The sequence below is a fragment of the Schistocerca serialis genome, chromosome 6 (assembly GCF_023864345.2).
Source record: "Schistocerca serialis cubense isolate TAMUIC-IGC-003099 chromosome 6, iqSchSeri2.2, whole genome shotgun sequence".
Lineage (NCBI taxonomy): Eukaryota > Metazoa > Arthropoda > Insecta > Orthoptera > Acrididae > Schistocerca > Schistocerca serialis.
This window is the reverse complement of record NC_064643.1, coordinates 93,713,326-93,731,712: the sequence shown is the minus strand read 5'-3', so window position 1 is coordinate 93,731,712 and position 18,387 is coordinate 93,713,326. Positions and strand designations below refer to the sequence as shown.

At 39.6% G+C, this 18,387-nt stretch overlaps 1 protein-coding gene across 1 annotated transcript in view; it reads left to right on the top strand.

Moving 5' to 3' along the window:
* The first annotated feature begins 891 nt into the window (after positions 1–891).
* The window catches only part of LOC126484511 (coiled-coil domain-containing protein 112-like), a 147,420-nt gene continuing 129,924 nt past the window's right edge, over positions 892–18,387 (top strand). The window contains exon 1 of the mRNA XM_050108048.1: positions 892–919. The gene's annotated coding sequence lies outside the window, so the exon portion shown is untranslated. The remainder of the gene's footprint in view (positions 920–18,387) is intronic.

Below are 18,387 nucleotides of genomic sequence, written 5' to 3'. Positions count from 1 at the left end.
AGTGAGAAAATTAATAAGCCTACCATTCAAAACAGACTTTTCTCTGGCACTCAAACTTGTCTGCCCACCATGAGTCTTTTGGTTTATCTTCATCTTGTCAGCGTGTTACTTTTCTTAAACGGCATGCAGAATTAATTTTCCTCTTTCTGCTTCAGTCATAGCTTTATCTAAATCTATAGCATTGTGCTGATTCAAAGGTTTTGACACAAGGGGCCCTCTTGTAAATCCTGCTGTAACTGAAAAAAAAATTAAATTCAGTAGAATTTGAATGGGGTGAATGAATATGCATCACTTCACCACAAGCAGAAACATTTTTTTTAAATTTTTATATCTTAAAAAAGCTTTTTTGAAATTTGAAACAACAATAACAAGTTATTGATCACAGATACATTCCTTACCTTTTACAAGAAATTCATCTTTATTCAAATGCAGGATATGACTTCAGCTAGTAAAGTTTCCAGTACCTTAAAAACTGCACAATGAAATCTCTCAAAGAAAAAAGTACAACTGAGCAGCGAAGTTGACGGGGTAAATCGACTGACTTATAGGTGCCAATATTTACTTGGAATTACCAATACACAGTCATATTGTAACAAATGCTGCGCTTTGTATCTTCTCTCCGTTGTATCACCCTTATCAACGGCAACTTTTGTAACTAAATGAGCTGCAAGATGCTACTAAGTTAAATCCTTTGTCTGTATTCATATTTGGATAAATTACTTATGTAAACTGTATGTATTGACAGAGTGTTCCTCAAAATCAATGCATCAACGGCTGCAATTAAAATTGACAGTCATTTTCTACATAATCGAATGCATCTCAAAGAGGTTAGCAGCATATATCTTCCCGTATATCTTCATATCTTATACTCTTTGTAATGTTTACTGTGTCTTGTTTTGCTGTGCTTTGAAAAATGCCGGTAATTTTATTTTGTTGGAAGTAATGTGTGACTGCTAACATAAATCCACTGTTAAGCCCAAATGATGTAAACGATTACATATTGCACTCTCATCAGTGAAACAGTTTTGGGGAATGAAAAATCTGCACTGTGGAGTACACATCAATCAATTGCTGACGCTGTATATATAGATTTTAGCGGTTCATTTGAAGCTTAGAACATTAGCATCCCAATTACAAGTCATACAGCCATCAAACTACAACGACAGACACGTTTGCAGTAACAGTTTCATTGCGTAGTACGAGTTGTGTTACTCGAGTAACAGTACGACTTCCGCTCCACGTTTGTAGCCAATGCGTACTCTGATGTCGTTAGTAACATACTAAATCTGTCGAACGTGCCATTCAAATATTACCCGTTGCCCACATGAGTGTAATGATTGTATCGCACCATGAGAGCAATACATTTTCACAGCTTAAAACGACGATATGTAGGCCTGCATCTTGGAGATTTTGGCTCACCACATTTTCTTTAATGTGAGTTGGTGAGCAGCACAGCCACAAAGCTGTAGAGCTACTACTTTGTAGGTACAAGCAGCTGCTTCACGTGAATACCGGTGTCAAGACGTTGGGTTGGACCTTTCTGTCATTAACAGAATGGATTTAGACATTGTCCCCCCCCGCCCCCTCCCCTCCCATTTCGATGAATCTTTGTGAACTATACTCCTACTGTCATGGACAAGACTTTCTCCCCAAAATATTTCAGGACATCTTGCCCCAATAATTATTTTTAGCTATATAGAACCAACCAGCTACATTTTAGTTGAGTTAAAAAAATAAGAAACTGTAAATACATGTATCATAGTACTGATGCATGAATGCTCTTCCTCATAAAAATTGATTCACTCAGTAAAGCACACTGTGAGGGCATGTTAACTAGTTCAAAAGTGTCCATTTGCCACTTGTCAATTTACAGAAGAAATGGAAATATTGGTAAGAGATTAAAATACACAAAGTCAGATATGTGAGGAGACTGTTCAGCATAAAATAGAATTAATAAGAAAATCCAATTCAATAACAACATAGCAGACGATTTTATGCAGTTTTCTGAAAATGTTGTTGTTTTAGATTAAATGTTTTTGACACTTAGTACTGAGTGGAGATATGCCTCTGTAGCTGAGTGGTGAGTGTAGCTGACTGCTATGCAGAGTACCTGGGTACTGCCAAGGACTTGTCCCTGGTTGGAGGACTGGTATAGGGTGCACGCAGCCTCGTGATGCCAACTGAGGAGTTACATGACAGTCAGTAAAGTCTGCAAAACAGCTAGGAGAGTGGTGTGCTGCTTACAGTCTTCTCCATACCACATCCGCATAACACTTGAAGGCTTAGAATGACACAGCAGCCAGTAGACATCCATTGGGCCTTGACGACCTGAATGAGAAGCTCGTTTAGTACTGATTGGAGACAGGATAGTACCATACTTGATGACTATCAGAAGTACTATTTTATGTGTGGCTATTCATTTACATTTTATTGGATGTCATTGTAATTGTGAAGACAGGAAGTGAAAAGGAGGAGGACTGGAGAATATGCTGACCAGAATAAATTTCATAGATGTAGATTATTTTCACCTGTAGTACAACGTTATGGACCCAGTGAGTTATCTAAAAAAAACTGAGAGACTCTTTGGTATTCAACAGGGTGATAAATATAATAATAATGGTAAAAATGCACATACTGTGTTGGTTTTGGCACTTTTGTGTTGCATAATGCTGTTGGTAACTGCACAGTGAATGATGGGAAGTGAAAATAATGAGTGATGAGTCTGGTAATTGGACAAGAAGACACAACCAATGAGAAAATAGTGTTCCATAAACATTGTCATGATGTTGAGTGTATAAAATTATGTGAGAGCATAACACACTATATTGTGCAGAATGTTGACACATAAAACAATGTTCCACAAACTTTAAACTGTACTGTTGTTATACTGCATAACCACAACCTTAGAATTATTGAAAATACCTGATAAAGTTTTCAAAAAGATCGTGGGCTACGTTACAGATCAGTCCATCACCATAGCCAGTTCTTCTCGTCACAAGCCATTTCACAACTAAACTGTAACATTTCATCGTAACCTGTGACTTTTGTTATGCTACATATCAGTCCATCACCACAATCAGTTTTCTTACATTCACATTCGTTGGCTTTGCCAACTCGTAATCAGGCCAACATTTCAAATAAGCTAGACTCAGGTTATGTTACAGATCAGTCTGTTACAACACCCAGTTTTCCCCCAGTCACATTAGTTGCCGTCACCATCTCACACCAAACTATAACATTGGAGTATGAAACGATATCCCAAGAAATTCTGGCATATTCCAAGAAACACAATGCAAGAAATACAAAAAACAGGAACCAATTTTATAGGCCTAATCCATGGTAGCTAGATCAATAATCATCAGTCTCAAGCTATATGTATCAAAAACAGGAGTAATCAATTCGGGTCAATGGAAGTGTCCGATTCCACCCATCGGCTTTGACCCGTGATGTAAGGCTCTTGTGGTGTGTGATGTCATGACGGCGCAGAGTTTAGTTTGCAAGAGTGGCGTGTTTGTAGGTGTCATTTTGATGTGATCATTGGTGCTCACTGGTGGTGTGTTGTGCATTATGTGATGTTTGTGGTTTTGTTTGTGTGTATGGCGTGTTTATAGGTGGCATATTGTTGCAGTCTGTGGTTCTCTCTGGTAGTGTGTTTATGGGTAGTGTGTTATGTGGCGTATGGGGTTCATTTGCGTGATAGCATTGCACGTGTGTGGTTTCGGCGGTGACTGTGCTTTCAGCAGAATATTTCTCAGTTAGTTAACAATTTTGGTTTTGTTATGTTGATGTTATTGTAGTTTTTTTCCGTTCGTCGTGTGTGAATTTTGGTAAATTACTTTGTTTATGCCTGTGGTAGGTATGGATATGACTGACAAGGTCAACAGTTTTCGGTTGTCAGCGATGATGGGGTACAGTGCGTTCTCTCTAATAAAATTTCTTCAGATATTGTGAAGTGTTCAGTGTGTCGTGAAGTAATAAGACTTACTAAAGTTCTTGCATCTTGGACCAGGGACGGCTATATGTGGAGATGTCGTAAGGATAACTTATGGCGCTCCATTAGGCGAGGTTCCTTGTTAGAGGGTCTTGGATGGGCATGCGAGAAATTGTATTAGTGACGTATCATTTTTGTCATAAAGCCTCTCACAGTTTCTGTGCTCATGAGGTGGGTGTGAGTGTGAGAACGGTGCTTGAGTGGTATTCTTATTGTCGTGAGATGTGTTCTGAATATATTAAGTACGGGGGTAGGTTGGGTGGGCCTGGTGTTGTTGTGGAGATTGATGAGTCGCAGTTTGGGAAGAGAAAGTATGCGAGGGGGTAAGTCTTCGGTTGGTTTATGGGTGTGAGTGGCTGTGGTATGGGGGGTGGGTTTTCAGAATGGATATTTAGGTTTTGGAGGGCCGGACAAAAAGGGAATTAGTGGGATTGATTGAGGATTTTATTGAAGAGGGTACCACTATAGTTTCAGACACGTTTTCTTCTTATAGGCGGTTGGGTCAGCAGGGGTACAATCATTTAGTAGTGAACCACAGTGTTGAGTTTAAGAATTATGAAATTATGAGACGGGGGCCTGTATGAATACTATAGAGGGGTTTTGGGAGGCAGTTAAGGCAGTGATAGGGAGGGGAAGAGGCGCTCTTCTAACCTTCAGTCTCATCTAGATAAGTACTGTTGGCAGAAGACCGTCCCTGAGGGCTATTGTATTTTTAAGGTTTTTTTAAGGGCGGTTAGTAGGATGTATAGGCTCAAGGTTGTGGGTTAGTTAGGTGTTGGGTGGGGGGATGGTGGCTTGGGGTGGGGGGAGGGGTTGTGTTTAGTTGTTGGTGAAGTTTGTACAGAGATGTGGGGAGGGTGGTTTTTTTTTTGTTTTGTGTAGAGGATTTTTTTGTTACAGTTGTAGAATGTGATTTTTTTTGTTTTTCTTGGTTTATGGGTCTTTTATTTTTTGGGGGGGTTGGGTTGCGTTGTGGGTGGGGTGGGAGTTTTATTTGGTTGTTTTTTTTTTTGTTTTTGTTGGTTTGTATGTTTTTGTTTGGTTGTGTGTGTGTGTGTGTGTGTGTGTGTGTGTGTGTGTGTGTGTGTGTGTATGTGTGTGTGTGTGTGTGAGAGAGAGAGAGAGAGGGAGAGGGAGAGAGTCAGAGTCAGAGAGAAATTGTGGTGTCTGACCTAGATGGCTGCGCCGGAGCTTTTTAGTGGTGAGTTGATGTTTTTTGTTAAATGATTGGTGGGGTGTTTGTGAGTTGTTTGGTTGTTTGTGTTGGTGATTTGGTATTTTGCTTTGCTGTTGACTTACATGACTTTAGGGAAGTGTTTGATTGCAAGGCGTGGTTGTGGCTATGGCTGGTTTGGTATCGTTAGTTTCTGTTGACCTATATAGGTCAAGGGAATTGTTCGATTCCAATTTTGATTTTCTGTGGGTGGTTTTTTTGTTAGGATTAACTGTGCTGGTGGTGAAATTTTTGAGATTTATGTGGTATCGGTTGTTTCTGTTGACCTATATAGATCAAGGGAAGTCATCGATTCCAGTGGATTTTGTGTGTAGTGGAATTTGGGAAGGTTGTGGGGTCTTGCTATTTTTTTTTTATTTTTATTTTTTTTTCGTTTGGTGTAGTGGCGTGTGTTTGTATTTAGTTTTTCCCCACCCAAAAACCCCCAATTTCCCGTGCATATCCCGTTAGTTTCATTGTATTTTTGAAGAAATATCTGTTTTGTGGTTTTTAGATCTATTTTCGTGTTTGTTGTCATGTTTAAGTGATGATGTCATAGGAGTGGTATGGGAGTTGCTGTGAATGGTCGTTTCCACCATATTGGTGATGTCATTGGTCAAAGCACAGGGTTGGAATCGGACCCTTCCGTTATCCCCTCTGTCATTATCATTGGCCATGTGGCAGTCTCTGTGGTTTAAAGCAGACTTCTTGGTGCATTACAGTGTTCAGCAACGTACATCCGTATATCTGCTGAGTTGTTGTATGAGAGTGCGAGGAAGGAATTTGTCCAAAAGCTTATATATTTGTGGTATTATTTTCATTGTACCTGTCTACAACTCAACACATCTATGAGTAGCAGTGTATCATTTCCACGTTGTTATTCCAGCCCAGAGTTTCCATTATTTTGGTATATCATGTACCATCAATGTTCCACCCAGCGACATTTCAATTTTGTTACACTCGGGTTTATGTTTTCCACTCATTTTTGCCCCTGATAAACTTGTTCATTACCCAGTCTGTCCTAGCAATTCTCAAAACACATATATCAATGTTGCTCACTGGGCATCATCATATGTTGAATGTTTCCTTCATCGTTAATTTTGTAATTTCTAGGATTGTCATTGACTTGTCTTCTGCAAATTTTCTCCCTCTCTGTTTTAAATGCACACAATACATTCAGTTCTGCACATCTAGAGGTATTACACCAGTGATAAGTGTGTAGGCAATCTATTGCAGGACTTGTGTAGAATGAAGCACTAACTGATATAAACTATGAAAACTGTTTTTATTGCTCTTAAATTAAACCAGTGTGAGAGTGTATGCTCGCAAAGGCATACAAAACCAGACTGATTAAATATGAAAATTATTGCACACTTTGCCAGTCTGTGTTCTGGTGTCCTCAATCTTGTGTATTGACAATATCTCATTGTTCCGTTGTATCATACTGGGGGTGAGGTCACACAAGTGTATCACATTATGAGGAAATAAGAAATTGGGTGAAAAGTTCAAAAATTTGTAGATGTAGTTCAGGCACATTCACACTAATCATTGCAAATCTTGAGGAAAAACAAAGTAGGACACTGGCATATTTTGCTTATTTTCATTCAATTTTGTCATAGGGAATAATTTTCTGGGGTAACTCATCTTTAAGAAAGAAAGTCTTCATTACTCAAAAACATGCTGTAAGAATAATACAGGGTATGTGGTGTACTCTGAATATCATGTTGTAGACGTATGCTTCAGAAGTTGGTCATTTTGACTACTGCTTCACAACCTTATGAAGTTTGGTGTAAATAATCCACTACAGTTCAAAAGGAACAGTGACGTACATAATTACAATACCAGAACAAAAAATGATACAGTATATTACTCCACATTAAGGTTGTGTTTAGCACGAAAAGGGGTGCACAACACTGCAGACAAAATTTTAGACTTGCCCAGTGATATAAAGTGTCTGACAAACAGCAAGTAAAATTTGAAAAGAAACTGAAAAAGTTTTTCCTTCTGGCTGAAACCTGAAATTGATGGCACTGAGATTTGTGGGGAAAAATTAATGGGAAATGCAGGTGGTTTATTTGACACGGTAGACAAGAAACTCAAATCCACCGAGATGGAAATAGAAGCTCCATGTGAGACTGTTTGGGCAAGGCTCGGTATTGGGGCAGGGCATAATGTGGTAACTGGACCCTTCTATCACCCACCATATCTCCTGGTATGACCAAAAACTTTAGATAAAACCTCAGTTTGCTTGTACATAAGTTACCCAATCATACTGTAATCATCCTTGGAGAATTTAATCATCCAAAGATCGGTTGAGAAAATTACAGTTTTGTTAGTGGTGGGTGTGATAAGACATCCTGTGAAGCATTACTAAATGCCTTCTCTGAAAACTACGTAGAACAGATAGTTCAGAATCCCACTCATGATGGAAACAAATTGGATCTAATGGCAACAAACAGACCTGATCTCTTTGGGGATGCCCACATTGAAACTGGTATCAGTGACCATGATGCGGTTGTGGCAGTAATGATTACCAAAGTACAGAGGTTGACTAAAACAAACAGAAAGATATATATGTTCAATAAACCAGCTAAGAAATGGATAGTGTCACGTCATTCAGCACAGGGCAAGAGCATGTAGAGGAACTGTGGTTCAGCTTTAAAAGTATCTAGTTGACCATGTACTGGATAAATATGAAGTTAGTAGAACAGTTCATAATGGGAGAGACCCTCCATGGTATATTCTCACTGTGAAGAAATTCTAAAGAAACATACCACTGCATAACATTGGTAAAACAAATCACAGGAATATAGATTGAGAGACGCTAAATGAAACACGTTTGACTGTCAAGAGAGCCATGCATGAAGCCCTCATCGACTACCCTAGCAGAATATTGTCAAACAATCTTTCACAAAACCCAAAGAAATTCTGGTCGTATATAAGGGCAGTTAGTGGCACCAAAGTTAGTGTCTTGCCCTAATAATCAGGCAGGAATTGAAATTGAGAGTAGCAAAGCAAAAGCTGAAATGTTTAACCTTGTTTTCAAATGTTCTATTGTGAAGGAAAACAAAGCTCAATTGCACCAATTTAATCCGCATACCACTGAAATGGTGAGTAAAATCTGTAGTAGCTCCAGGACCTGAAAGGATCCTGTCAGTTTCTATACTGAATTTGCAGCTAAGATTACCCCTCTTCTAACAATAATGTGTCATATCCCTCAAACAAAAAATTGTGCCTAGTAGTTGGAAGAAAGCACAGGTCATACTCCTCTGCAAGAAGGGTAGTAGAAGTGATCCACAAAACTACTGATCTCAAACATACTGCTGTGTCTAGAACGGAATGACCTCCTCCATGGCAATCATCATGGATTCTGGATACATCGATCATGTGAAACCCAACTCGCACTTTTCTCACAATGTACTGAAAGCTTTATATCAAAGCAGTTATACTGATGCAGTATTTTTCGATTTCTTAAAAGCATTTGACTCAATACCACATCTGTGCTTATTGTCAAAAGTTCGATCATATGGGGCATCATCAGGTGAAATTTGTTACTGAATTGAAGACTTTTTGTTAGGGAGGACGCAGCACGTTATCTTGGATGGACAGTCATCATCTGATGTAGAAGTAACTTCGAGTGTGCCCCCGTGAAGTGTGTTGGGATCCATGCTGTTCGTGTTGTATATTAATGATCTTGTGGGCAATATTAATAGTAAACTCAGACTTTTCGCAGATGATGCACTTATCTATACTAAAGTTGTGTCTGAAAGAGGTGGCATAAATATTCAGTAAGATTTTGATAAGCTTTCAAAGTGGTGCAAAGATTGTCAACTTGCATTAAATGTTCAGAAATCCAATATTGTGCTCTTCTCAAAATATATAATATCAGTGAAAATCGTTCATTTGCATAATATCAGTGAGTCACAGTTGGGATCAACCAATTCTTACCAATACCTGGGTGTAACAATTTGTGCCGGCCGGAGTGGCCGAGCGGTTCTAGGCACTACAGTCTGGAATCACGCGACCACTAGGTTCGAATTCTGCCTCGGGCATGGATGTGTGTGATGTCCTTAGGTTAGTTAGGTTTAAGTAGTTCTAAGTTCTAGGGGACTGATAACCTCAGAAGTTGAGTCCCATAGTGCTCAGAGCCATTGAAGCCATTTGTAACAATTTGTAGGGATGTGGAATGGAATTAGCCCAGAGGCTCAGTTGTGGGTAAAACTTGGTTATGCATAGGGATCATATCAATCTGTACCACATCAAAACAGCCTGAAGGTGACGCAATGAAGCGTCAAAAATGGTAGCGACAAAATAAAATAAAATCATAAGGACGGCTGTAGGTATTTTATTTTTTGTCATGAAACAAGATAGGAGGAAATGACACTAGTACTAAAGTATGCCTCCTCTACTTGAGAAGTATGGACATAGATGCAAAAGTGTAATATCATCTGTAGAATATAGGTGTTCCAGATTTGCGCCATTGACATGTAGTCATTTATTTTCCCAGTTTAAGGCCTAGGAAACTTCCTCTAGGACTACTAGAATTTTGGTAGTATGGGATTTCCTTGTTTAAGATACTTGTTTTCATTCTTAAATTATCAATGTCCTGATGAAGTCTAATGGAAGCTGTTGTATTGACACACATATTGTTCAACATACTAATGTATGTTGAATCACAGTATTGTTTATTGAAGGCTGTCAGTGCAGGTATTGTTGAAACTGAATCAAGAACTTTCTCAAAATCTGTGTTCTCAGACAGAGTGGGAATTTGTGATCATTATTTTCGGTGGGGCAAGATATATATTTAATATTAGTCAACAGCTTTGACCAGTAATGTGACCGTTTGGTTTGTATTTTTACAGTTTGTAGAGTTCACAAAGCCAACATATGTGAAAGAAAAAAAAACCTTGTTGTGATGACAAAGTTATATGTAGCTTAGCATGAGGTCTAGGTTAGGTTGGAAGGTGAGTGGGTGAAGCCATTGAATGTGAAAGCAAAACAACCTGGTTATGGTGACAGACTAATCTATGGCTTGACCCGTATGAGAAAGCTGCCACTGATACGATGTTATACACTACTGGCCATTAAAATTGCTACACCACGAAGATGACGTGCTGCAGACGCGAAATTTAACCGACAGGAAGAAGATGCTGTGATATTCAAATGATTAGGTTTTCAGAGCATTCACACAAGGTTGGCGCTGGTGGCGACACCTACAACGTGCTGACATGAGGAAAGTTTCCAACCAATTTCTCATACACAAACAGTAGTTGACCGGCGTTGCCTCTGTGAAACGTTGTTGTGATGCCTCGTGTAAGGAGGAGAAATGTGTACCATCACGTTTCCGACTTTGATAAAGGTCGGATTGTAGCCTATCGCGATTACGGTTTATCTTATAGCGACATTGCTGCTCGCGTTGGTCGAGATCCAATGAGTGTTAGCAGAATATGGAATCGGTGGGTTCAGAAGGGTAATACGGAATGCTGTGCTGGATCCCAACGGCCTCGTATCACTAGCAATCCAGATGACAGGCATCTTATCCGCATTGCTGTAACAGATTGTGCAGCCACGTCTTGATCCCTGGGTCAATAGATGGGGTCGTTTGCAAGACAACAACCATCTGCACGAACAGTTCGACGATGTTTGCAACAGCATGGACTATCAGCTCGGAGACCATGGCTGTGGTTACCCTTGACGCTGCATCACAGACAGGAGCGCCTGCGATGGTGTACTCAACGACGAACCTGGGTGTACAAATGGCAAAACATCATTTTTTCGGATGAATCCAGGCTCTGTTTACAGCATCATTTTGGTCGCATTCATGTTTGGCGACATCGCGGTGAACGCACATTGGACGCGTGTATTCATAATCACCATACTGGCGTATCACATGGCGTGATGGTATGGGGTGCCACTGGTTACATGTCTCGGTCACCTCTTGTTCGCATTGACGGCACTTTGAACAGTGGACATTACATTTCAGATGTGTTACGACCCGTGGCTCTACCCTTCATTTGATCCCTGCGAAACCCTACATTTCTGCAGGATAATGCATGACCGCATGTTGCAGGTTCTGTACGGGCCTTTCTGGATACAGAAAATGTTCGACTGCTGCCCCGGCCAGCACATTCTCCAGATCTCTCACCAACTGAAAACGTCTGGTCAGTGGTGGCCGAGCAACTGGCTCATCACAATACGCCAGTCACTACTCTTGATGAACTGTGGTATCATGTTGAAGCTGCATGGGCAGCTATACCTGTACACGCCATCCAAGCTCTGTTTGACTAAATGCCCAGGCATATCAAGGCCATTATTATGGCCAGAGTTGGTTGTTCTGGATACTGATTTCTCAGGATCTATGCACCCAAATTGCATGAAAATGTAATCACATGTCGCTTCTAGTAAATGTATTTGTCCAATGCATTTCTTCTTGGTGTAGCAATTTTAATGGCCAGTAGTGTAGTTGCCAAGTTGTTTACACTTCTTATGTTTCCTACATTATGGAATGAGCCGACGACTATTATGGAATATTCTTCTGTGTCCAACTCAGTTTTTTTCTATTATCTTCATTGCATGTTCTGTGTTTCCCTTGAAGACATTTCAGAAAAGTTTTTATTTAATTCAACACGGTTTGTAATTTTTTATGAACTCTAGCCTTCTCTGTATTAGCTGCCTCAGGTCTAATGAAAACCACAATCTGTCATTATATTCCATGAAACTTGAAATCATATTTTGTATAGACGGTGCCTTCATTGCTTTTATTTGTATGTTTCAGTTGCAGATGTTTCTCATGATACTGCACTATACAGGTGCAGTAAACAAATACTAAAAAAGAATTAAATGGTACATTGTCTTGTTTACAATATATCATTTAGTTCTTCTGTTGTAATTGTTTACCACTCCTATATAGTTCTAGTGGAGATGGAAACTGTACTGAAGCAACAATACTATCATTCTGCTTTGGCTAGTGATGCCAAAGTTTGCATCACCAAAGAAATACATTTCTTTAAAAAAAAAAAAATAAATAAATAAATTATGTTGACAAACTGATCAGTAGCATAGTCTGAGGTCTAGGTTATATTGAAGTGGAGAGTATGGTTGTAAATTGTTGGAGCCAATGGATGTTTCATTTTTAACACTCCCATGGAGATTGTGTCAGTTTTCCGGTTTTATTCTGCTTATACCATTGTGTTTTATGCTGCTGTCTGTTGGGACTTGAATCTCAACAATGATAATGTTATCATTAGTCTTACTAGTGCATAATTGTGTTGTTTACTAATGCCACTGCCTCAGTCTATCACTTGACATTTTCTTTTCTTTTGTTTCCTTTCTACTTATATTATTTTTTGCTATTTGCACAAATACATTTGTTAAATAAATGCCCCTTGTTGTTTGTCAGTGACGACATTTATTTTCTAGGTTTCTGAATTTGACGCTAAATTTAACTGGAACACTTCCACATTCTTCAATTAGTTCTCATAAACTAAATCTGTAATTTCTTATTAGTCTATGATGTAGAAGTTCTAAACTGAAATAGCACAGTTGGGTTTGTGTACAGTTACACCATTGTGTGAGAAAATGCAGTCATTTTATTTGTAGTTCCCTTTTGCCCCTGCTAAGTCTGTTTTTACATGTTTTCTCCAAAAAGAATGTTTGACCTCGTTTCATTCACACATTAATTCATTCATGGTGTCAAATGAGTCAGGGTATACATCAACAAAAGAGAAGACTATCATAGAAGCTTAATCTGTATACTGTATGAACAGCCAATTATCCCTATACTGCTTAATGCCATTCATGCATATTGCAGCTAAATTTAATTGAGTAAATAGGGGAAAAAGCTGTTACCTCTTCAATTATACTGCATAGCTGCTGTTTATCTACTGTTGGGAGCTTAATATTTACATGATTAAAGTGATGTCATTCAGAGAAAATATTTATCTGCAACTGTAAGTACTGTGTCCTGTCTACAGTGCATTACCACATGTTGTGCAGCATTACAATGAATACTGCTACAAGTTTGTCATGTAGAAAAAAAGCTTTGTTGGATTTAGGTGAAGTCCTTATTGCAGTTTTGGTCTTGTAAGTCACAGTTCTGCTTCTGTGAAGTCTTGCTTTAGTCTGACAGTGGACATTGTGGTAAAGTTCCATGTAGAATCAATATTAAAAACTCAATCATGGAGACTGGATCATCATACAGTGACTTTTGAATGGCATCATGATGAACAAAAGCTGTATCTCATGTGTGCAGGTCTTGGAAGATAAACAGCTGTTTTACATTATTTTTCTTTGTTGTAGGTGGCCATAGCTTTCAGATATCATACCATAACAGCTAGACAAAATATGACACTTTGATAGAATTGTATGATGTAACAGAGAATAAGTCTTGAGTCAGGTGTAGTGTTTGTCCATAGACAACTTCACCCATTATAGTGCTGCAGTCTTCTTTGAGAGAGATTTGCAAACCTAGCAAGACAATAGGTAAATTTTGTATCCAGTGTCAAGAGACATGGTGTCATAGGACAGTCTTTAGTTGATTACATAGGCATTCCACTAATCCAATGACTGGGAGGTGGTAAGTTGTTCCCCAAATTCTGATTGTACTCTAATTAAAATTACTTTGTGACTGACAGGTTACAGTGGCGGTGGACAGCATTGTCAGCATCCAGTCAGCTATGCTTCACAAGTTGCTGAACATATGTACAAAACAGGCAACACTGTGAACGTGTGGTGTTCATGAAAGAACTACAGTTGGCTGGCATGTGGCCTCACCACTCAACTCACTGAAACATTAATCACAAAGTGCCGGCCGGAGTGGCTGTGCGGTTCTAGGCGCTACAGTCTGGAACCGCGTGACCGCTACGGTCGCAGGTTCGAATCTTGGCTCGGGCATGGATGTGTGTGATGTCCTTAGGTTAGTTAGGTTTAAGTAGTTCTAAGTTCTAGGGGACTGATGACCACAGCAGTTAAGGCCCATGGTGCTCAGAACCATTTGATCACAAAGTGATTTTAATTGGATTACATACCAATTAGAGTCCCAAGAGCTGTAAATAGCTGGGTCCAATCTGTCTACATTGGTCTGTTGTGATGTGAAGTGGTACACCAAATAGCATAGTCACTTTGTGGAAGAAGGCTTCAGTAACTGTTTTTGCGGTACTGTGTCTCAATTGGAAGGAATTCGGGCAAATGTGAAAAACAGTCAACTAGTTTCAAACAGATATCCTTCAGGTGGTACGAGTGGTCCAGTGATGCCGTTTGCACATGCTCAGAATGTGCAAACAGGAACTGAAACATGATGGCTCATCTTGTTTCATTGGAAAGTATTATGCTGATGAACAAAGCTTTTGAAGTCTCTCTCAGTGCTAGGCCAGACAAGCTGCGAACTTCTGTCAAAACCTACATGGGTTATATGGATTTTCATACAACCCATGTAGGTTTCAACAGAAATGTCACAGCTTGTCTGGCCTGGCACAGAGAAAGATATCTATCCAACTTTGAAATGCTGTAATACAATTCAGAGCCTGTGTCTGAGATTTTGAAGTGTCATAGTTGCAGACTAGACATAATAAAAAGGAATGACGTTAGTTCATCATATATATCTTGAACATGTGCAAGAGCTTGAAAGTACAATTCTTTTGTTATGGCATCAATGTGAGAAAGGTGTCTGGTGGCACATTTTGTTCACTGTTAATACATCAGATGGCTGTTGTTAATTGTGAGATGAACTTTAACTGTCGTACTTGATGTGGGGACTATTTTTCTCTGGCATCTAGGACCAATGTTAGTGAGTTGTGGTTGATAAAAAGTGACATATCTATCTTCAAGTATGTGTCAGACTTCTTGGCAGATGCATAGTCTGCATACAGGTCTTGATCATACATTGAACAGTTCCTTTCTGAAGATGACAGTTTCTGATAAAAGAATGTAAGGGACCACCAATAGATTATTGGTCTGTTACTGGGAAAAACTCCAATTGCAGTCTGACAATGCATCCATCATAAAAGCCTTAATGTTGAGAGATGAGCTATGTGTACTGTTCTTGGAACTGTGGTCTTTAGTTTCACAAAGGCAGCATGTGCCTAGATCATATACTTCTGTTGTCTCCTGGCATCAGAGAACGTTTCAGAAACTTGTTGAGTGGTTCATCACTGGAAGCATGATTCCAAACAATTCTCCAATATAAATTCTTTAAACCAAATAATTATCTTCATTCATATGCATATGGAAATGAGAAGATTGTGTCTGGACTGCTTTACAGTGGTTGTATCCCTTGTGCTGTGATCAAATACCAGATACACAAACTCCTTTTACTCCAAAGATGCATTCAGAGGGATTGAACATCAAACCATTTTCTTGTAATTGCATGAATAACCTTTGGGGATTTTTAATTATTTATTTTACACAACTAGTTCCTTAGGGCCAAACTGAGGAGCAAATCTTCATGGTCATGGAATGTGTCAGTACATGAAATTTCAACAGAAAAGTGATAATAGATAAAATAAAATGTTTAAGAATTTTAAAAAGATGACAAGGTGTAAGTATATATAAATGCAATCAACAATTAATACACTCATTTCTGAGCCAGAAATACTCCTTCAGAATGTGGAGAGTTACCCCAAAATATAAAATCATACATCATAAGCAAATGAATATAAGCAGACTACTTTTTGTGTCAAACTATCAGTTACTTCAGATTCTGTTCTGATTGTAAAAATGGCAGTAATTAGCCTGTGAACAAGATTCTGAACATGGGCTTTCCACAACAGCTTAATGTCTGTCTGAACTCATATGCCAATTCTGTGTAATTATAAACAACAGGTTTTCTTGAATTGTGTGCTAGAAACTGTAAAAACTGAGTCTTACTGTGATTTAGTGTTAGTTTATTTTCTACAAGCCATGAACTTACATCTTGAACTGCACTATTCAAAACAGTGCCAGCGTTGCACACAACAAACATCCTTTACTACAAAGCTAGTGTCATCAACAAACAGAAATATTTAAGAATCAGCTCTAATATTAGATGGTATACCATTTACACTGTCAGCCAGAATATTATGACCACCAAGCTACTGTCGATATAAACATGCTCAGGCAGTAGCAGCGTCACTTGGCAAGGAGTGATTGCTATTCAGAATCATACACGGCACATGTAGTATCAGTGAGCATGCTGTTCATGTGTAGAATAGGGAAGGTGCATGCTCCATTTCAGTTTGACCAAAGGCAAATTGTGATGGCCCGGAGGCTCAGGACTAGCATTTTGGAAACTACCTGACTTATTGGCTGTTTGAGGAGTTCTGTTGTGAGTGTCTTCAGACATTGCAAAGCCAAGGTAAAATGATGGCCAGATGTCATGGGGTTGGGCACCCGCCCCTCATTACAGATGTTGGACATTGTAGTCTGGGCAGACTGGTAAAATAGGACAGGTGGCGGAACTAACATCAGACTTTAATACTAGGCAGAGTACAAGGGTGTGTGAATGCACAGTGCACCAAACACTCCTAATGATGGGCCTCTGCAGCCAACATCCCATGGGTGTGTCACCATGACATCGGCAGATGCAACTGAAATTGGCCCGTGACCATTAGCACTGGATGTTGACACAGTGGGAGGCCATTGCATTGTCTGATGAATCCCAATATCTTCTTCATCATGCCGACGGGAGGGTGCGAATCTACCATCTTCCAGGGGAACAGCTCCTCGATACCTGTACTGCAGGATGGAGATGAGCAGGTGGTGGCTCCATTATGCTCTGGGGAACATCCAGTGGAGCTCATGCAAGGTGTCATGATAGCCAAAGAGTATTGTACACTGATTGTAGACCATGTGCACCCCTCCATGATGATAATGTTTCCCGATGGCAGTGTCATTTCTCAACAAGATAATGCACCATATCACAAGACCAGGAGGGTGATGCAATGGTGAGTTACAATTGATGATCTGAATCCGATTGAACATATCTGGGATGTGACTGAACGTGGCATCAGAGCTCATACCCCTTCCCCCTCCTCAAAATTTACAGGAATTAGGTGACTTGCGTGTGCAGATTTCCTCCCTCCAGTGACCTACTGAGGCCTCATTGCTTTCATGCCACAATGTGTCACCACTGTTATCCATGCTAAAGGTGGACGTACTGGCTTTTAGGTAGGTGGCCATAATGTTCTGGCTGATCAGTGTATGTAAACAAGGAAGAGGAATGACATCAACACTGATTCCTGGGGACCCCCCCCATTTAACCATGTCCCACTTGGAGGGCAGATATAGGTAATGTAGGCTATTCATTAGATGGTATCATTGTGCGTGCTCTGTGCATGCTCGGCCACCCCTGTTTTGCCAACACTGTCCATGGGCAATCAGCCAGTGGAGTATGAACACACACTATTGTCCTGCTGCAAGACTGTCCATGTGTCAGCCATTTGCCCACAACTGGCCCTGGATGGACATGTGAGCTGGAACATCCTATCCTAAACCTTATTTCAGTGGACAATTGTATTTCAGTCCATAAATATTTACCATTCTCTACTTCTCTTTAATAATAGTGACATCCATGGGTGACGATTATCAGAGAAGTATTAGTAAAAAGTAAATCACTCCTCAACCCAAAATTTGGTTTCACAGTATGCCCTTGTCTTCCTCTGACTTTTGAACTGGCTTACTGAGCTTGTTATTGGGGGACCTACATCGTAACATAGACTCTGAACGATAATGTTGTTAGACAATTTTTCCATTAACAAATCATTTCAAGAGTTTAGCTATCCTAAGACCAGCTGGGAACTGGATCTGGGCCCAATGGATCTGTAGTCTGGCTGTTACCCCATTGTACTCTAGTACTATAGGGCATAAGTCACACACCTTCAGTTGTGCTGAAAAATATAAAAGCAGATGACAACAATGCACCCAATCCTGATAAGGATTACCTCTCCAGTTGACATTTGTTTGTATATTTTTCAATGTGTCAGGAGATTGATGACAGTGCCTGAAACCGGTAATTGTGAAATAATAAACACAACAAACAAATGGAAAAAAGTGTTTTTATTTCCTTACTGGAAAGTGCACTTAAGTTTTGGGGGAGGTGGGGGCAAGAGGAACAAAATATTACAATGCCCACTTTTTCCCTTATTCCACACTGGTAACCAATTTTGCTCCATTACAGAACAGCTTTGGACCAATAGAATATATTCTGTAA